General features: G+C 38.2%; 1 long non-coding RNA gene across 2 annotated transcripts; it reads right to left on the bottom strand.

The window, feature by feature from the left end:
• Positions 1-1,916: 1,916 nt before the first annotated feature.
• LOC145804632 (uncharacterized) lies at positions 1,917-6,265 on the bottom strand. Of its 2 annotated transcripts, XR_014346803.1 has the most exons (3): positions 6,007-6,265; positions 4,473-4,561; positions 1,917-2,222 (listed from the first exon to the last, which is right to left on the bottom strand). It is a non-coding gene; the product is annotated as an uncharacterized LOC145804632 (long non-coding RNA). The 2 variants fall into 2 exon arrangements; XR_014346802.1 differs by having other exon boundaries at positions 1,917-4,561.
• Positions 6,266-20,577: the final 14,312 nt, after the last annotated feature.

Here is a 20,577-nt window from a genome sequence, read left to right as displayed (position 1 = left end):
GGTCCCCTTGGGCAAAAGAGCGGTCTGGTAAAAAAAATAAAATAACATAAATTTGTTCAGATTTTATTCTGTTATTTATTTTTTTTCTCTTCCTTAAAAAAAATAATTTGTGCAGTTTTATTTATTTATTTACTTATTTTATATATATAAATAAAATAAGTAAATAATAAAAAAAATTCATGCAATTTTTATTTGTTTGTTTATTTATTTATATTTACTTATTTTATTTTATTTAAAAAAAAAAAAGTTTTTTTCTTGAAGCCAAACCCAACACCCACTCTTATGTCTTCCTAGCACACTCTCTCTCTACCTCTCATCATCTACTTCTTCTCTCTCTTTTTCTCTCTCAACCCCATAAATCCACAAACTCCATCAAACCCTACCATCACCAACTTCTTCTTCCTTCTTCCTTTAACTTTTCCTTACCACCACCTTCTACCGGAGCATCACCATTTTTTCCGACTTGCGACCTTCCGGCGGTCATTTTTTTTGACGGATCTACATCTTCTTCTTCTTTTCTTTTCTTCATACTATTTTTTAAGGTAATCATGTTAGATAATGTCTCAATGGGACCACATAATTAAATGTGGTGTTATCATTTATAAGAAGCCTACAATTTAAGTGATTCAATTTAGTTAATAGGCTTAAGGGTATATGTGTTATGGACCTAATGTGTAGATACTAGTTGTATAATTTCTATTTCTATGAGGGGCAGAAATAGAAATTAAAACATATTGGTTAAAGTTGGTTTTCATTACCTTTCAGTTTTAAAACCAATAATAATAATGGTTAATTTATTAGTTTTTATTACCTTTCAGTTATGAAACCAATAATGGTTAATTTATTGGTTTTCATTACCTTTCAGTTATGAAAACCAATTACAACCTTTAAAAGGTTATGGTCCCTATTCCTTCCCAAGAGTGAAAAAACAAGAATACTGTTTTGTTTTCTAAATCCTCAAGGAGAAACATAAGGCACATAAGGGAAAGGATTAGAAGGCTCTAACAAAGTCAATATTAAGGTTTTATTGACAATCAGACGCTTCCGTTTAACCGTTCATCAATGGATTCAGGTATGTCATTTTGTCTTGATCTCTTGATAATACACATGGTAAATGATCCGAAACATGAAGTTTTGAAATTTATGTTTACAAATCACCCTCTTTTTGTTTAGATTTCTTAGTTTTCACTTGTAATATAGTAGTTTAATAGTTGTTTTTGAGGTTTATTTTTCATCATGTTCATCATTGTCATCCTCACATACAACAACAACAACAACAACAAAAAACATATTCACCAATAATAATAATCATAATAATAATTTCACTTGTTGTAACCTTTTTTGTATAATGTAGTTGTTTAGTTTAATTGTTTAGTTAGTGGTTCTTGTTAGTTTAATTGGTTAGTAGATTGTTTTCATTTTTGTTTTAATTATTTAGTTAGTGATTTAGTTTTATTCTTATTTAGTGATTTATTTGTTAGTTTAATTGTTTAGCAGTTTAGTTTTTTTTATTTTCTATATTTTATTTTATTTTATTTTAATTTATTTTCTTTTCTTTTCCTTTGCTAACTTATTTATTTATTTCTTTTTGATAGCTATTTGATGAGTGTTGATATAATACACTACAACAAAAAAAGGTTTTTACGGCGCTCAATGTAGGCCGTAAAAACCCTTCTACGATGTGCAGTGCGCGTCATATTATGACCATTCATGAAAGCCATTTACTTTTAACAACATGTTTCGTACAATATTAAAAACTATTTAACGGCAGATTTTGTGCGTTGTTGTTACTTTTTCTACGACTATGCGCGCGTCATAAAATATGTAATACAACGATTTATTATGCTTGTTAACAAATATTACAAACAAGCATCACAAAATATCAATCAACCACCAAAATATTGTTTAAACTATCAAAAAGAAACTATATCAATATATTATAAATATTCAACAATTGTCTATACATTCCAAATATTCGAAAACGATATCCTTGAGTTTTAAATTGTACAAAAAGTTTAAACCATCCAAACCTATGCATATCTAGCTTTCTAAACATATCGACAACTATTAAGAGATTTTCTAAAACTATCGACAACAGTTGCTACTGCAGCTGTAGCAAATCCACTTGCTCCTATCACAGGGACGAGGGTGCCCAATGTATGTGTTAAGAAACCTAAACTCGTGGCAATAGTTAGAGCAACTAACCTTGTTGCATTTCTTGTCTGCATGACAAAGGAAACTTCACATAAATACAAAAACCAACGAATCAGGGACAAAAATATTTCTTGAGGTATTGAGAAATGATCAAGAAATTTTAAAACATCAACAAAACATTTCCAAACTTAATAAGATAATTCAATGGCCCCATAAAAACAATGTTATATAAGCTAATCACATGCTGAACGTAGCTTTTTCTTAGTTATGAAATAAAGAAAATAAATCCATTTTTCAATGCACAATAAATTTTTTTCAAAAGAACAAACTCAATTATGCACCTAATCAACTAAATAAACTAGACGAAACCATTTAATAACAACATCAAGTAAAGGCATTAGGCTTACAAAGAACTATCAGTAAGTCTTTTAATTTAAAAACAAACATCTTTTAGTCCAAAAATACTAACCAGCAGCTACAATAGAGTAGATATTCAAAATCAAATAAAAATACTTTACCTGCCTCCATGATAGTTGGTAATTGCTATAGCAGCCACCATATGGGGTTGATGACAAAAACTAGATTGCTAAAAAAATAGAGAAATGTGGGTAAATAAGAAACAATGAAAATAAAAAATTAACTCCAATGAACTAAAGCAACAAATACAACATAAGGTAGAGCTTAACCTGAGAAGCCCTAAATTCCTTTTCTTTTCTCTTCTTGTGGAAACCCACCATTTCAAATTCTTTGCCACAAAAGAGTAAACAAATTCCCATTTTGGTACAATGTAAAAACAAAGTAATATATATTCTATAGTTCTAAAAGCCTTGGCATTTATATGATCATCATTTCTTATTACCATGAAGTACATGGTAATTCTCTAGATTAAATAAGATTTGCATTGACCCATAATCCGAACCAAGAGGGTAAAGTTTAAAGAAACGTGTCACAACAAATTATATCTAGATTACATAAATAAAAAAAAAAACAAACAAAAAAAAAACTATGCTCACCCACGGTTACTCTTGCTTGCAAGGAAAAAATAGATTACACAATTCATAATCAACCACAATTGCCACTGTCTAAACCTTTCATAATTTTTTTATAGCACTCCACAATAAGTATAAAGTTTCTTATTCTAACAGAGGAAAAATATACAACACACTAATTTTCGGACAAAACCTACAAGTTCAAATTTTCTGAAAAATCCCATGTAACATAGCTAGTCTTGAAGTTACACACTCTTTCTTCCTAGCTTTGAGCCACTAATGTCATCAAACCTTTTACCAAAACCCCTTACCAGAAATCATTCAAACCCACCCAATTGAAATCCACACATCCCCAATTCAAAGTAGCCATACAAACATTTCTAGGGCTGAACAAGTTCCTATACATAGATTAGAATGGAAATCTTGACTTGTTTGTGGGTGTAACACAGCTATAGAATCAATCCTTTAACTTCAACCATAAAATCAAATAGTATTACAGGGTTTGTACCAAAAATGAAAAAAAAAATTAGGGAGCACAACAAAATAAAAAACTCGTAGTTCAAAATTCAAGGAAATTTTGTCCACATACCTGCCCCAAATTACAATAACATTAATTCAAGTTATCTCTTAAAATTTTTATTTTCTATTTTATTGGCAAAATAGTTGTTAGATTAGCACCTATGAAAGTTAGTCCCCCCACCTTTTGCAAAGAACCAAGTGCTTGCCTCATTAATTCAACCCCCACTAGGGAGAGTTGAACATGACCTTCCCTAGAGACTATGCCCTTAGAAAAGTTATGGTGGCCAACTACGCTAGCAATCCACCATCAGTATTCCAAGGTACGGACATTAGCATCAAGTATTTAGCAATTCATCAAGGTTAAAAACTAGTACTTCATGAAGCATGAAGAGAATATACAACAATTTGTTAAATAAGATAAGAAAACATCTAATCAAGGTTAAAACTTCAGCGGGTATCCTTGCGCATTAGTGGCAAGTGGAATGCAACAATCACACTATTATTGAAATGCCTAAAATAAATCCCATCTAGCATAAAATAAATTAGATACACACCTATTTTATAAAATGAATTGGCATTGGCAGCAGTTTTGGCAAAGGTGTCCATGAAGGAAAAAAAAAAACAATTTTCCTCCAAATAGATATGTGCCTCTTACAAAATAAAGCTAGTTTGAAAACATTGATCAGTAAAGAGGCTATAAAAAACCAACCACAATAATCTCTATGGTAAAAATCCCAAAAAAATTAATTAGAAAAAGAAAGAACGGACACCTGCATTCAATGCATCAAAAAGTAGTCCTAGCCTCTTTACCTTCAAAGTCGCAAAGAGAAAGTCCATGTTAGCCCCCTTTTTCTGAGTTCTGAACGGAGGATTCATAACAATAGTATCAACAATTGGACCTACATAAGAAATCAAGATCACTACTTTGGTAAATGAACGAATACTATAGTAAGCTTAGCATCTCCCAAAGAAATATATTAAGCAAATATATCATGTTATGCGAATTACAACTCAATACCAACAACCCCAAATACTACACAGCAATATTTCTAAGGGAAATATCCAAAAGTTAAACTAGCTATCAACATATCTCTTAAAGAACAGTTTGTAATGTCTTCAAGAAAACAAACACTTCTCTCCAAGTCAGTCCAAGCCCAACAGTTCCTTGGATAAAATTCTGTGGTATAACTTCATTGATGCTCGATTTTGGCATTCTATATACTATTTGAGTTAAGGAATGCACCACACACACAAACACATAATTACTAATGATTGAAGCATACTGAACTTCTATTATGTGTGCATGTTAGAGAGAGAGAGTTTTGCTTTTGCCCATCCACTGTATTTTTTCTGTAAATGTGCGATGAGCCAATTAGTAAAAAAAAAAAAAAAAAAAAAAAAACCTGAAAACAAAATGCCTAATTTAGCTGGAGGCTTGGAAAAAGAAGAAAGATAGGGAGCCTAGGGGGATTCTCATTGTGAAAGTTTGTATAACTGAAAGGGAGATAAAGAGATTTACCTCTCCATCATAAATTCCTCACATCACTATGAACAAAGCCCACATCTAACTGCATGTTTTATCAATTAGCGAAGCAATACTATGTCAATCAACTGCCATTAAAAAACAAAATGACCCAAGTATTGAGTGCACCTCTAAAATCACATCAACAACATTATACTTCTTTGTATAGGGAACTCTAGTTTCCCCAGCTATGTTTGAATCTTGGATTTGGAGAAAAACTGAGCTGAGTTAAATAGTGGATTGTTTAAAGTTAGTTTCAAAATTTAGGAGAAATTTATGATGTGCACCTTAAAAGATACTGTAAAAAAATTTGTGCTACTTTGTAATAAAAATTTCAAATAAACAAATATTTAACGTGTACCTTATGAATGTGTTACCTGTCGTGTTTGTTATTGGTTTTGCTTATTGGTTCTTTTGGTTTTTTTTTGGGTGTGGGTATATTGTTCTAGAAACAAAATGGTAATTAGAGGAAGACAGTTCTGCGAAATTGCAATGTTTGTCGTCACTGCAAAATCCCATTTCTAATCTGTTAAATTTTATCATGTTATAGTGACTCCGTAACTACTACTAGTCTAAAACCCTGTTTCTTCGTTGCCCATTCATCAATTTCAATTTCAACTTCAACTTCATTTTCATTTTCATTTTCATTTTATAATTGGTCAAAACCTTGAATGAATGATCATTGTGTGAGTCTATACATTTAATATACATATACACACATAGATACATATACAGAGAGAGAGACACACAGGGAGAGAGAGAGAGAGAGATATGCATATATGGTCATCGATGAAGATCAGGGAATCGTTCAAGGTAGCATACCTGGAGAAACTAGAGTTGAACCTCCACAGAATGAACATCCAGAAGAAGAACATCGCCGCCGTAATTGAGAAGAAATTATTATTAGAAGAAACTAATAATCAAAGAGAAGAAGAAAGAGACACAGATATTGTTGTTCATTTAGGTAGGGAGAGAGTAGCGGGAGGTCGTTACGGTAGGGACAAACTGGCCAGAGGTGGAGGAAGTGGCAACCGTTGGTGAGATAAGGGTTTAAAAAAGAAGAAGATGATAGATGAGAGAGAGAGAGAGAGAGAGAGAGGAGATGAAAATGGATGAGTATATGAATTTAATTAATTGTAATTAGAAAATGAGTGTATAGAGATAGAATAGTGGTGTAAAGAGAGAGTGCATATTATATATATATATATTTTTTGGTGAATTGGCGTCAGAAAATTTTATTTTGGTGCTTTTGGTTTTGAACATACAATTCATGACATGTATTGTGCGTCGTAAAAAGGTAATATTTTTAACGGCAGGCGTTCTGTGCGCTGTGAAAAGTGCAATACTTTTCACAGCTGGCGTATGTGTGTCGTGTATACTTGATGCATTAACGGCATGCCATATGCATGTCATAGAAAGTTTTATTCTTTACGGCAAACATTGCAAGCTGTAAAAAAATTATCGTTACTACCATTCACGGCCTACGCAATAGACACGCCGTGGTTGGACAATTATTTACGACGTGCAAAAAAAGCAAGTCGTAAAAGTGAGAAACAACGGCGTGCATTTATTGTATGTCGTTGATGTGGTGCTGTGAAAATCCAGTTTTGTTGTAGTGATAGTTCTACGTTTTTGGTTGTGTTGGTTGTGTTATTTTGTGCAGATATGTCTACATCATCCCACCAAGCACCCAAACGGCTTCGCAATGCTAACATCGCCACTAGGGATGTACCAATTGACATTTGGACCACTAAAAAAATTGCCTCCAACACACCATTTGATGTGGATTTCTTCCGGCACCATTAGTCTATTGCGTGGAGTTTCCGACAACTTGAAGACCGAAGCCTCTTGGGTATCTGCACTATCATTGAACCGGCATATCCTCGCATTGTACGAGCCTTTTATCAGAAAATGTACACTAGTGACGAGACCCCAGGAGCTCTTTTGTTCATTGTTGATAAGGTGGAGTTAGTGGTCACACTAGTTTCTATTACCGAGGTTCTCCACTATGCTATGGACACAATCAATGAAGAACAATTCCTGGTGTTCACTCGGGAACTCACAGTCCCGGCATTGGTGACTGAATTTTATAAGGGGCAATAGGATGATGAAAACTGAACTAGCATCCGGTGGGCTAACTTACCGTCGCCTCCTCTTTCTTCATGTGGTTCTAAAAAAGAGTGTCATCCCTCTAGGCCATAAGGAAAAGCGGTGAGGGGACTTCCTCCATGCCTTGCACTGATTTGACTTCGGATGTTGGGTCGACATCTCTATTTTGATCTTTAACTAGATGTTTCGTATCCTTAATGAAGTCAAGTTACGCAACACCCGAGGCAGTTCTACATAGGCCTTCCCTTTCGCCAACCTCATCACTGCACTCATAAAAAGCTAAGGGACATACCCACTCGAACCCAATGAGATTCAGCTTCTGCCACCACCGTTTCATGGTAAAACCCAATGGCGCCAAACCACTGCTCGCCTGCTGCCTCCACTACTCCTCCCTGATGCCCTGGCCAATCCTAATGATGTTCAGGTAAAGCCCACCATCGCGTCAGCACCACCGCCATTTTGTATGACATGGGCGCAATATCAAGCTCTTATGGATAATCAAGCCGCTATTCAGCAATCTGTGGTTGATCTCCGGGCCGACTATCACGAATATCAGGATTACTCGCAGATGGTGCTTGATGGGTATCAGCAGTCAGTTGCATCTCTACAAACTAACTTCTACGTATACCAAGAGTTGAGCCAGTAGCAGTTTGATCAGCTTGGCACTAGGCTTCATGATGAGGCGTTCGAGACTCGGATGCTGATGCATGCCCTATTTAAGCAGCATTTTCCGCCACCGCCAAATCCAAATCAGTGATATCCATTCTATTTTCTTTGTTTTATTTCTTTATTTTTTTGTTTTATTTTTGTTTTATTTTATTTTTCTTTTCCTTTTATACTGTATAGTAAAAAAAAAATAGTGTGTGTGTGTGTGTTTGGTTCTTCCCTGTCTCGCTGGATGTGTGCCTACGCGGTCTGGTAAGATCCTTTCTTTTTCATTTTACTACCTACTTTCCAATTGCTTACATTGAGGACAATGTTGTATTCCAGTTGGGTGTGAGGGTATTTATATAAACAATTCATGTTTGCACTTGCTACACTTGATTGCACCATTTCACTTGATGTTCACTTTGTGCCAGTATGGTAGTGATACAAGCATATGTTAATTGGGGAACATAATGGACTTGTATGAAAATAGTTAGTTGGGTAAATACTCAAATGTGATGCTTGCACTAGGAGAGTTATTTGTGTTTGTGGTATTAGTACACTTGTAATGAGTATGCCTTGAGTCACGTGAACACACTTTCATAGCGGTGACCTCTTTATTCTAATCCCTAGTGTATATCATTGATAATTGTTAGTGTTGCAGAAAAGAATAAATGAGTAGTCTTGATTCTCACAAAAAAAAAAAAAAAACTTGACTTGTTTGGGTTCGTAGCCTCTTTAACTCGAATTATTAAGCTCGTAGAGGTGTCTCTACACCTAATACCCTAAAACCGTTTGGTTTGGGAGTCATTGGCGCAATACTTGCTACATGAGTTAATTAGACAGCTTAAGGGACCTAAACATTGCACAATTAAGAAAAAAAATAAAGGCTTTTTCAGGTTTGTAGGCTTTTCAACTCGAGTTATTAAGCTTGTAGGGGTGTCTTCACACCTAGTGCCCTAAAACCATCTGATTTGGGAGTCATTGGCTCAATGCTTGTTACATGGATTGATTAGAAAACTTAATGGACCAGGACATTGCACAGTCTTTTCATCTAAAAAAAAATGATGAGAATTTTGGTTGCAAAAGAAAAAAATTGATCAGAATCTTGGTTGCACTTTACACCAAAGGCACTAATGATGTGTTTACTAGCATTCACAAGTACATGGGACTTAACTTTTGTATTAATTGAATTACGACCTTTGCTCAATAGACTCTTTCATTATCACGACCCGCTCCCCGTATCCAAAGGTTAAGTATCGTGATGGCCAGTAACTGAAGTTACCTACTACCAATTCTTTAACAAATTACTAAACGCGAGCGGAAAAATATTTAAGTGAGTATACCAAAATAATCATTAGAGCTTTTACTTTTATAAAAAAAACTCATTAACTAAAAGATTGATATTTACATATGAAAAATAGAATTATAAATACGATAAAAGTGCTATGTGTGTCTATTCCACAACCTCGCGTCTAAGACTCTCCAAAAACTATTTTTGAATTGCATTGTTTCTTGAAAATTGGTAAACAGCTATAAGCACATGGCCAAGTGAAAAATATTATACTGAGAGCATGGCGGTATAAAATCACCATGGATAATTATTGGGCTTAAAATATTATACTGAGAGCATAATTACTATCGAAATCATTTGACATATATACAAAAATTATATAAACAAAATAATCATAACCACGATACAGAACGAAATAGAACAGATGTACAGACTGAAGAAGTGGCTCGCACGGACTCTAGAGGTGGCTCCCACAATAGTGTAGCACTTAGCACCACGCAAGACTTTGCTCCACACTAGAAATCAGAGTGTCAGTGGATCCATGACAAACAAAGGGTCACAAAGTGACTAATCAGAAGGCCAATGGTTATTAAAATCCCCTAAGGCATGGGACCTCCGTGGTGGTACTTATAAAATAATTACTCAAAACACATTTTAATAAACAGTTATATCCATAGGTTTTCCTTATTATATAAAATAATGTTCATAAATTAAAAATGCTAATATAATTTATAAAATACAAATTGCGTAAAATAAATTATGATAACTCAAATTATACGTAAAATATATGATGGTGACTCAAGGTTGAACGTTGAACGTTGAACGCAACAATCCCCACATCCAAGGGTCGTGTTGCTACCATAATTTAGAGCAAACGCCTCATGCTACTTGAGATGACTCGTGCTTGTACGTTGAACACAACAATCCTCTTGATCAATGTTTCAAACTTGTAGTTGTGAAATATCGGGTAGTTCAAATCAGATTCTTTGCCCTAAGATTTTCCCTAAAAATCAATATCTCAAACCCTAATTTTAATTGTCAATTTAATTTTTCAATTTCATTTAATTCTCATTTAGTCATAATATCCATCAATCTTTTTATTAAAATTAATTTAGGAATTTAACAATTAAATTAGTTTAATTTTCCATTTGTCCCTGTGGATCAATACCTGGACTTACCATTATTTTAAGAAATTTGGTATAGTTTAGTGTTTATTTTTTGTGTGTTAAACGACCTATCAATGAATCACGCATAAGTCCAAAAATGTGATCGTGAACTGTTTAGTCCTTTCTTCTTTTTTTTTTTACGAACCTAAAGGTCTCATTAAGAAACACTACTACAAAAATAGTTAAAGATCATACTTTGACAAAAAAAAAATATCTCACTTTTATTGGAAATGTGATAAAAAAAATTAGATTGATATTTTAAGCACACTTAATTTGATTGAGTGTGATAATATTCATTTTTTATGTCACTTACATGTTTAGGTTTAATTTTTTAGGAATAAAAGTGAGTTTCTCCAAACGTAAAATTACATATTTGGACAATCGGTACTATAGAGGTTTTGGGTTTTCTTGCTTTTTGGAACAAATCTCATATTATGAATAAAAACATAACACTCTAATCTAACACTCTAATAATGTATAACACTCCAATGTAACACACTAAAAAATTTCTTGGTGTACTTTTCTAAAACTTAAAAATGTAACACTAAAAAAAAAACTCTTTAATTTATTTTTTCCAAATGTAAACTTCAATGTAACACAACATCCCAATGTAACATACTCCAATCAATGTAATTTCAAACGTAACACTCCAATATAATATGCTCCAATGTAACATACACAAAAATACTAAAAACTCCTTATTATACTTTTCTAAACATAACACTCACAGTTTAAAATTATACGTTTGTTTAAAACTTATTAAGGAATTTTTGTACTCTTTTTAGAATGGTTTAAAAAATCTTACCTCCTTTTTTTGGAGTGTTACGTTTGAGAAAAGTACACTGATGAGTTTTTTTGTATGTTACATTAAAGTGTTACACTAAAGAGTTTTTTTGGAGCGTTACATTTGAGAAAAGTACACTAAGGAGTTTTTTTTTTTTGTATGTTACATTAAAGTGTTATACTAAGGAGTTTTTTTGGAGTGTTATATTGAAGTGTTACGTTTGAGAAAAGTGTACTAAGGAGTTTGTTTTGTGTGTTACATCAGAGTGCTATTCTAATGATTTTTTTCGTGTGTTATATTAGAATGTTACACTAAGAATTTTTTTAGAATGTTATGTTGGAGTGTTACGTTTGGAGAAAGTACACTAAGAAGTTTTTTTGTGTGTTACATTATTGTGTTATAGTAATAATTTTTTTAGAGTGTTATATTAGGGTGTTATGTTTGAGAAAAGTACACTAAGAATTTTTTTTAGAATGCTACATTGAACTATTATAGTTTAAAGTTATACATTTGTCCGAAACTTGCTTAGGAGATTTTATACTGAAATGTTTGAAAAATCCCATATTTCAAGTCATTTTTGCACTCCTTTTGAAATGTTTTCCAAATAAAAAAGATTCTCACATACAAATTGAGAGGGTAATTTATGTTTGAACATGGGCCGAGCTAGAACAAGATGGGAAATGGACCCAACTATAGGTTGTGGTGATGGCTTGCTAAGTCCGGTCATTTATCCCGTCAGTTTGGCCAAAACTATTTGCCAGTAGACTAGTCTTACTGTTCTGAACCGAAGTATAGAAAGAAGAGAGCTGAGCTATAAGAGGACAAGGCAGAACCGAGCTAGGTGAGCTCAATGAAATCTGTCGTACAACGCGGTGGTGTGAGGTCGGTTGTTTTGCTACTAGACCGTGGTAGGACCATCTCACTTGGTTAAGCAGTGAGAAGGGTGTAAAAAGAAAAGAATTATCTTTGTGATTCCTAGGAGGACTCTACTAAAGAGAGTTAAAGTCCTATTAGGATTGTGCCAGGTGAAATTTATAAAAGCTCATGACAGAACCTATGTATAGGTATCATAATTCTTACTCTAAAATACACTGAACTTTTTGTCTATCGTCTATTTGCTGACTTATGCATTGGAGAGGTATCCGGTACACACCTACCGGCTAGCTCACGTTTGCGTTTTCAAGAAGTAAAGCGACGACGTTTGGAGGAGCGCAAACTTGATCAATAAGATTATACGAGAAGAATATTTCGTGCTCGTACAATTGGCGCCGTCTGTGGAAAAAACACAAAGAACAAAACCTTTTGAATCAAAATTTTCTCTCTAGTAGAAATCAATGGCGCACGACGAGGATTTGCCGCAATCTGCTATTAATGGGCAAACCCTTGAGGGGGGCAGAAGGCGAGAAGGCTTGCCTTTCGTCTTGTCCATGGCAAAGTTAGACCCCCAGCGATGGAACTCCCAGAGGGACACGCGGGAGAGACGAGGCTCCAGTCCTCGTCATTCTCAAAATCCTGAGAGACAGAGGCGGAGGTTAGACCCCCAGGTTCTGGAGAATCGTGTGAGGGAGCAAGATGAAGTAATAAGGAGGATGGCGGTAAACATGGAGACAATGAAGTGCTAGATTAAGGAAAAAATAGAGGCGACAGAAGAGGGGCGCAAAGGCAACACGCCTTCTTACCACTTGGAAGATCGTGACAGATATGTCACACTATCACAAACAGAAAGTAGGAGCCTTAGAACAGGCGACACTCAATCAAGGACTTCCAGGACTCGTTACCCCAGGTCTGTGAGAACGAGGACTGAAAGATCATATACAGAGAGAAGCAGCTATCGGCCCTCGTATATGCACCAAACAACATCTAGCCACACAGAGTTGCCTAGGTCAGTGGACTTGTGAACAGTGCTCGAGGAGAGGGCTCGATGGAAGGAGGACACCAGGGCTCGCGACCCTTGCAGAGTTTCAACCCTACAGCGATTAGCCCCTAGGACGCATGGGAGTGTCGAGGTAGGGATACCAATACCGCGCCTTACTTACGAATCAGCAGATAAAGTGTTTTCAAGGTTACAAAGCTCGTTGTTCGTTCCGGTAATTGAGAGCGCACCACTACCCTCAGGCTTGCACTAGCCCAAATTCACCACTTATGAGGGGAAGTCAGATCTCTACATGCACTTAAGCCACTTTCACCAGGTAATAGCTGTGTACCGGCGGGACGAGGGTCTAATGTGTATCCTGTTTCCATCCAGCCTTGGCGACCTGGGTCTAACCTAGTTCGAAAGGCTGCCAGAAGGCAGCATAGCCTCATGGGCACAGTTGGCAAAATCATTTGTGACCAGATTCAGAACGAATACCAAGACGCCAGTGGAAATTGACCAGCTACTCTCCATTGACATGGGCGAAAATGAGACACTGAGGTCTTACAACAGTCAATATTGGGAGACTTTCAACCAGATTGGGGATTGCCCTACAAATCTCGCCATCGCACAATACAAACGGGGTTTACCAGTCGGAAATAATTTGAGGGACTCAATGACAATAATGCCACCCCTCACGATGGAGGCCCTAATGGAGAGAGTGCATCAACATATTCGGGTAGCGGAAAATAGCGCTCGTGCTAAAGCAAAATTTGGCACAACAGCGATGCCAGATAAAAAGACTACAGCAAAAATCAACACGGTAGAATAACCAAGCAAGCATGGACGAGAAAGGCGAGCCAATAGAGAGGACCCCAAAACAAAGAAGTTAAGAGTTTGCACTGCTATCACCACGGTATTCAATAAGCCTATCTACCGGATTCTTAGCGAGATACGCGATGAACCTTTCGTTTGGCGGCCAACTAAATTGGGAGAAGCACAAAGAGGCTATGATGAGAGGTATCGTTGCACCTTCCATGATGAGAAGGGGCACCATACTGAAATTGCACACCATTGAGGCAACATCTGGAGGAGTTAGTGGCCGCTGGACACTTGGACCAGTATATAGAAGGGGGAATACAGCTGGCCTCCCAGAACCTTAACAGACCAAGTAGGTTGCCGGTCGACAGTCTGCCTCAAGGCATAATCAACGTTATATATGGGATCATCGAACCTGAACGGATATGTGAGCTCAGAGGGATGATCAAAAAGGCTGAGCACTTGAGAAAGGTATTAAGTGCACAACCTACCACCAAAAAGGGCAGAACAGAGCCCACAAACGTCATATCCTTTTCAGACAGGGATCTAGCAAGGCTACATTGCCCTCACAATGACACACTGGTGGTCACTTTGCGCGTCAAAAATTTTGACATCAAACGGATTTTGATCGACCAAGGAAGTTCATGCGAGATAATGTACTACAAGACCTTCAAACAACTGAAATTGGAGGACAAGGACTTGGCACCTGCGACATCTCTCCTCGTTGGTTTCAATTCAATGCCAAAATGGCCAGTGGGCAAGATAATCCTACCAGTCAAGGTACGAACAATGACAAAACAAGTGGAATTCTACGTATTGAAGGTCCTTTCCACTTACAACATAATCTTGGAAAGAGCATGGCTACATGACATGCACTCGATGGCGTCAACCTACCATTAGGCATTACGGTTCCCTAACGAAACCGGCGTGATTGAAGAAGTATTAGGAGACCAAATCATGTCGAAACAGTGTTTCATCACGGTAAACGGCAGCCACGCTGCAAAAGAGTTTGTTTAGATGGTGAAGGAGCCAGAAAGTAATGAACTGTTTGCAGATGTCGACAAAGTGACAGAACAGAAGGCTGTAGAAGACTTGGTTGAGGTGAGGATAGATGAAAAGAACCCAGAAAAGTTCTTTTTACTCAGCTCGTCATTATCTAGCACTGAGAGAGTAGAGATCATGGAATTCTTAACCTCTAACATCGAAGTGTTTGCCTGGACACCATACGACATGCCTGGCATTGACCCAAATTTCATCTGCCATCAACTTAATGTCCACCCAACTGTCAGGCCAATAATTTAACGAACTCGCCGATCGGCACTCCACCATGCAGAGATAGTAGCAGAAGAAGTAGGAAACCTGCTGGAGGCAGGAGCCATCAGAGAAATACACTATCCCAAGTGGATCTCCAACACTGTGGTAGTGCCAAAGAAGAACGACAAGTGGCGTGTTTGTGTGGACTACAAAATGGTTAACAAAGCATGCTCAAAAGACAGTTTTCCCTTACCACGGATAGACCAACTGGTGGACCTGACAGCAGGGCATAACCGACTTAGCTTCCTTGATGCGTATCGAGGTTACCATCAGATCGCTATGCATAAACCAGACTAGGAGGTCACGTCCTTTACAACGCCCAGAGGATTGCACTATTACAAGGTCATGCCCTTTGGCCTAAAGAACGCAAGGGCTACATTCCAACGGATGGTCATCAAAATGTTTGAACCATTGTCAAGTAGAACAATAAAGGCTTACATAGATGACATGGTGGTTAAAAGAAAGGATGAGAAAGACCATCTCAGGAACCTAGATGAAATGTTTCAGATTTTGAAGTCCCACAAATTGCGTCTAAATGCATCTAAGTGTGCATTTGGCATAGGATCAGGCAAATTCCTAGGCATTTTAGTGACCAACCGGGGTATAGAAGCTGATCCCTCTAAGATCAAAGCAATCCAAGACCTTGAGAGGCCCAACACAGTCAAAGAGGTACAACATCTCACTGGCCTAGCAGCCGCACTCAATCGGTTCATAAGTCGGTCGTCAGATAAATGTCGACTATTCTCCCAAGCACTGAAGGCCAATTTTGAATGGGATGTGGAATGTGACTGCGCCCTAGAAAGATTGAAAGACTATATGACCTCTCCTTCGTTGTTAGTAACCTCGGTGCCAAGAGAAGAGTTCTTTTTGTACTTAGTAGTTTCACAGCATGCAGTCAGGGCAGTGTTGGTCAGAGTAGAAGGAATCTAACACATGCTTATCTTTTATGTTAGCAAGACCTTGTTGGGCACTAAAACAAGGTACCTACCATTGGAAAAGCTGGCATTAGCTTCGATGATGGCCTCAAGAAAGTTGTCACACTATTTCCATGCCCGCACCATGATCATCCTAACGGCTTTTCCATTAAAGGCTTTGTTTGAGAGGGCGAATTTTTCTGGACGAATCTTGAAATGGGCAGTAGAGTTGAGGCAGTTCGATATCAAGTTTCAACTTAGAACCACAATAAAATTCCAAGCTTTAGCAGACTTTGTGGCTGAGTTCACACTAGGAAGTCATCACATCTGTCCGATCGATTTGACCGATGCAACCGAAGTGAGGGGAGAAAGTGCCGCGGGAACTGCGCAGCCCCTAATGCAGGATACCCAGCTACATTGCAAGCCATACAGGATCGAGGACAAGAAGGAATGAGCAAACCATGTTATTCCCAGTGGGGACTCATCAAAAAGTAAAGACTTGAGGCAGTCAGACAGTAAAGTTCAAACCCCAGCAACAGATATCAACTTGGAAGAAGCCATCAGCAACACTCATGATCCCAAGACATCATCCGATCCCTTTATTTGCTGGAAACTATTCATCGAAGAGATGTAGAAACTCTTCGTGGATGGAGCATCTAACAGGCACGGTGTAGGACTCGGCATAGTCTTCATCTCATCAGATAGCTTAGCAGTTGAACAGGCAATCAACCTTGGCTTCCTAGAATCCAACAATGAGGCGGAGTATGAAGCACTGTTAGCAGGCTTAAAATCAACATTTTTCATGAAGGCCACCAAGCTTATGGTATATAGTGACTCCCAGCTGGTCGTAAACCAGATTTCAGGTGACTACGAGGCGAAAGATGAGAGGATGACTAAGTACCAAGAGCTAGTCAGGAAGGAGATCATGAAGTTCGAAGTAGTCCGGATAGAGCAAATTGGCCGAGAAGAAAATAATAGAGCAGACTAGTTGGCAGCTTTTACTTCAATGACAGATGCATCTATCCCACACCTATTGCTGATTAACTTCCTACTTAGACCAAGTATTGAGGAATCCGAAGCAACTGAAGCATGTTGTGCCGAACTAGGCCCATCTTGGATGGATCCCATCATAGTATTTTTAAAGATGGCATCCTACCTGAAGAAAAGAAAGAGACCAACAAAATTAAAGCAAAATCACAATGATTTTGGCTCTCCCCATCATTGGCGTTATACAAAAAATCCTTCACAGGATCTTACTTGAAATGTATCCATCCCAGCAAGGTCGAGGCATTTTTGTTCGAGATACATGTAGGCGTATGCGGAAGCCACCAAGGGGGAAGATCATTGGCTTACAGAGCAATTTTCACAAGCATATTGGTGGCCATACATGCAAGCAGATTCAGAGAAATATGTCAAGAAGTGCGAGAAATGTCAGAAGTTCGCACACCAAATACATCAAACGGCTAGAGAACTCCTACCACTGACTAGTCCGTGGCCCTTCGCCATGTGGGTCTTGGACATAGTGGGACCACTTTCAACTGCACCCGGCAACAGAAAGTTTTTTCTCACAACAACAGACTACTTTACAAAGTGGGTAGAGGCAGAAGCACTCGCATCTATAAAGGAGAAAGACGTTAAAAAATTCGTCTGGCAAAACATCATTACTCGATTCGGCATACCTAAGGCTTTAATATCCGACAATGGCACTCAGTTTGATGGCAAAATCTTCAAGGGCTTTTGTGAAGAATACAAGGTAGAATTTTACAATTCCACACTAGCATACCCTCAAGCGAATGGCCAGACAGAAGCTTCGAACAAAGTCGTCCTAGACAGTTTAAAGAAAAGGTTTGAGAGAGAAAAAGGCAAGTGGGCAGAGGAACTTCCTCATGTTTTATGGGCTTACAGAACCACACCTTGGTGGTCAACTGGAGAAACACATTTTTCCTTGGCCTATGGCATGTAGGTAGTAATCCCACTGGAAGTAGGCCTCTCCACCATTAGAAGTGAAAATTTTGACCCAAATTTGAATGAAGAAGCCATAACCTTGGAACTCGACCTTGCAGAAGAGAGAAGGGAAAGAGCACAAGTTCACATTGCCCCATACCAGCAGGAGTTATCCAGAAAATATAACAAAACAGTGCATCCGAGACAATTCAAGATTGGAGATTGGGTACTACGCAAAGTAATGGGTAACACTCTGGTACCTGGAGATGGCAAGTTAGGACTTAACTTGGAAGGACCATACAAAGTGGTCGATTTAGCAAGAAAAGGGGCATATCACTTGAAAGATGGAGACATTAATGCTATTCCCAAGCCGTGGAACACTGTCAATCTCAAACTATTTTATTTTTAGATTTTCTTTAAAATACTTGTAATTTTTCATTTTTCAAATAAAACAAGTAATTTTTTCAGCATAATTCTTTCTACTATAAAAGTCATTCTTAATCATTGCCAGCAAGGGGCAATCAAGAAGTTTGGCAGGATTGGCCAACATTCAGTTCTCTTCTTCAACCGAGATAAGGATCTAGGCTGAAGAAGGTTGGTAGGTTTGACCAACATTTAGCTCTCTTCAGCCGAGATAAGGTTGGCAAGATAAGGTAAGGCCAAACTAATTAGTATGCAGTTGGAATAATGCAAAACATTAAAAATGTTGAAATACAAATAATCGAACAAATAGTTAGGAAAATAGCAGATTCAATTCCATCTCAAAATGTTCATTACAAAGGGAGGGGCTTAAGCCCGATTACAATTGAAAGTGAACATCAAAAGAAATAAAAACAAAAATCAAGCAAAGAGGTTGTCCAAGTTAGCATCTAGGTCAACTCGAGCTGCGCCACTCAGTAGGCCGGTTCCAGTAGGAAGGTCGGTCACAGGAGCACCCTCAACCGTACTTGCCAGCGGTGGCTCCACCCGAGCTGTCTGATTGGTCTGGAGACTGTGATCACTGATTACAGGTGGGGCATTGTTTGGGCCAAAGGATTCTTCTTCCTCCTCCCACTCTTGGAGAAACTTTTGTTGAATGACGTTGGTGTAGTCCGCCATGTAACTTGGGATAAAATGAGGAAGAGGGTTCTGGAAGACCTCAGTCTCCTGTCCATGACCGAGCTTGATGATGGCTGGCTTCCATCCACATTTGAAAAAGATATCTTTTGCAGCTTCACACTGCAAAACATACGTGGCCTCTCTTTCCTTGTAGCCACGGTCTTCAACGTCTTCCACGCTCTTTTTTAGCTCGGTTATCTTCGCATCTTTTTTCTTTTCAAGCTTGGCCAGTTCGCGTAGATAGCGGTCTTTCCTTTCGGCCAACGCCTTCTACTTGTCCGCTTCCGCCGCGTTGACCAGCTCAGTGAGTCGTACGTTTTCAATTTTGAGCTCAGTCATTTTTTGTTTGGCCTCGTTCAGCTCGACCATCTTAGCATTGGCATCTGCCACGGCCAGTCGCACAGTCTTGCACAGCTCCGGCACGCGCTTATGAGCAATATGGTTCTTCTGTATGGCCTGCAAAGGCATAGGTAGTGATTGTGACTAAAACCGAGCAAACAGATCGTGTAAAATAGAAAACAAATAGATGGAGCATTTACCAGCACCGTTGACTTAGTAGCCCAGCGGATGGCCTTGAGCTCGGTTAACTGGTCATGGTGCTCCATGTCAGAGGGTAGGCACACGCTTTTAGCTAGGTTGAAAGCAAGTATGTGGTCTTTATCAGCCATCACTGAGTCCGTGGTAGTTATAGCTCGGTTTTTGTAAGAAATTTTTGGTACCCATTCTGATGGGCTAGCTCAGTCGAAATGCATTGGCTCAGGGCTCGGCCGTTTTGTTTTAGGAAGCACGCGGTCCTCCTCATCGATCAATCGTTGCGGCTCGGTCGAAGCAGAGCGCGCACACTTGTTTGGCGAGGATGACGAGGCTCGAGTTATTGGGAGGGCCACCACAACCTCATATGTTTGACCGGCTTGGGGTACCCCAGTTTGAGCCCTGCCAGTTGGAGTTGGTGTTTGTTCGGTGATCAAGGCACAGACAGCACGACACTTGGCCATTTCTTGTTCTTCTGTGAGGGGAATAAGGTTGATTTGGGGCATGGTTGGGTTTGGTTCAGGTGATGGTTCCAAGAGAAAGTTAGTTGCCCTGGTCTTTTTCCTTCCACTATACTGGTAGGTTGGTTCGAAGTTAAGCAACTCAGCCCAACCTCGATGATGATACTAGAGCGCGGCACGAAGAGCCTTTTGGTTCGCGTATGGGTATTGTGTTTTTAGTTGGTTTAAGTCTGCACAAAGAGAAAGGCAATGATTAGCACAACAAAAATTTGTAACTTGAAGCGACAAAGCAAAAACAGAGAATTAAACTGAGGTATTCTTACCAGCGGTTCCTTTATTCTAGTTAATGTTTGTAGCCCGGTATCTGGGCTTCCTGTTCTTCAAAATTGCTAGAAACCCAGAAGAAGTTGTCGTCATTTACATCTTTATCTGGTGTGTTTTTTATTATTTTTTCTCAGCCTC

This window comes from Camellia sinensis, chromosome 12 (assembly GCF_055761805.1).
Source record: "Camellia sinensis isolate YWXY chromosome 12, ASM5576180v1, whole genome shotgun sequence".
Taxonomy (NCBI): Eukaryota; Viridiplantae; Streptophyta; class Magnoliopsida; order Ericales; family Theaceae; genus Camellia; species Camellia sinensis.
The sequence above is the reverse complement of the archived record's forward strand: the minus strand, read 5'-3'. Positions and strand labels throughout refer to the sequence as shown.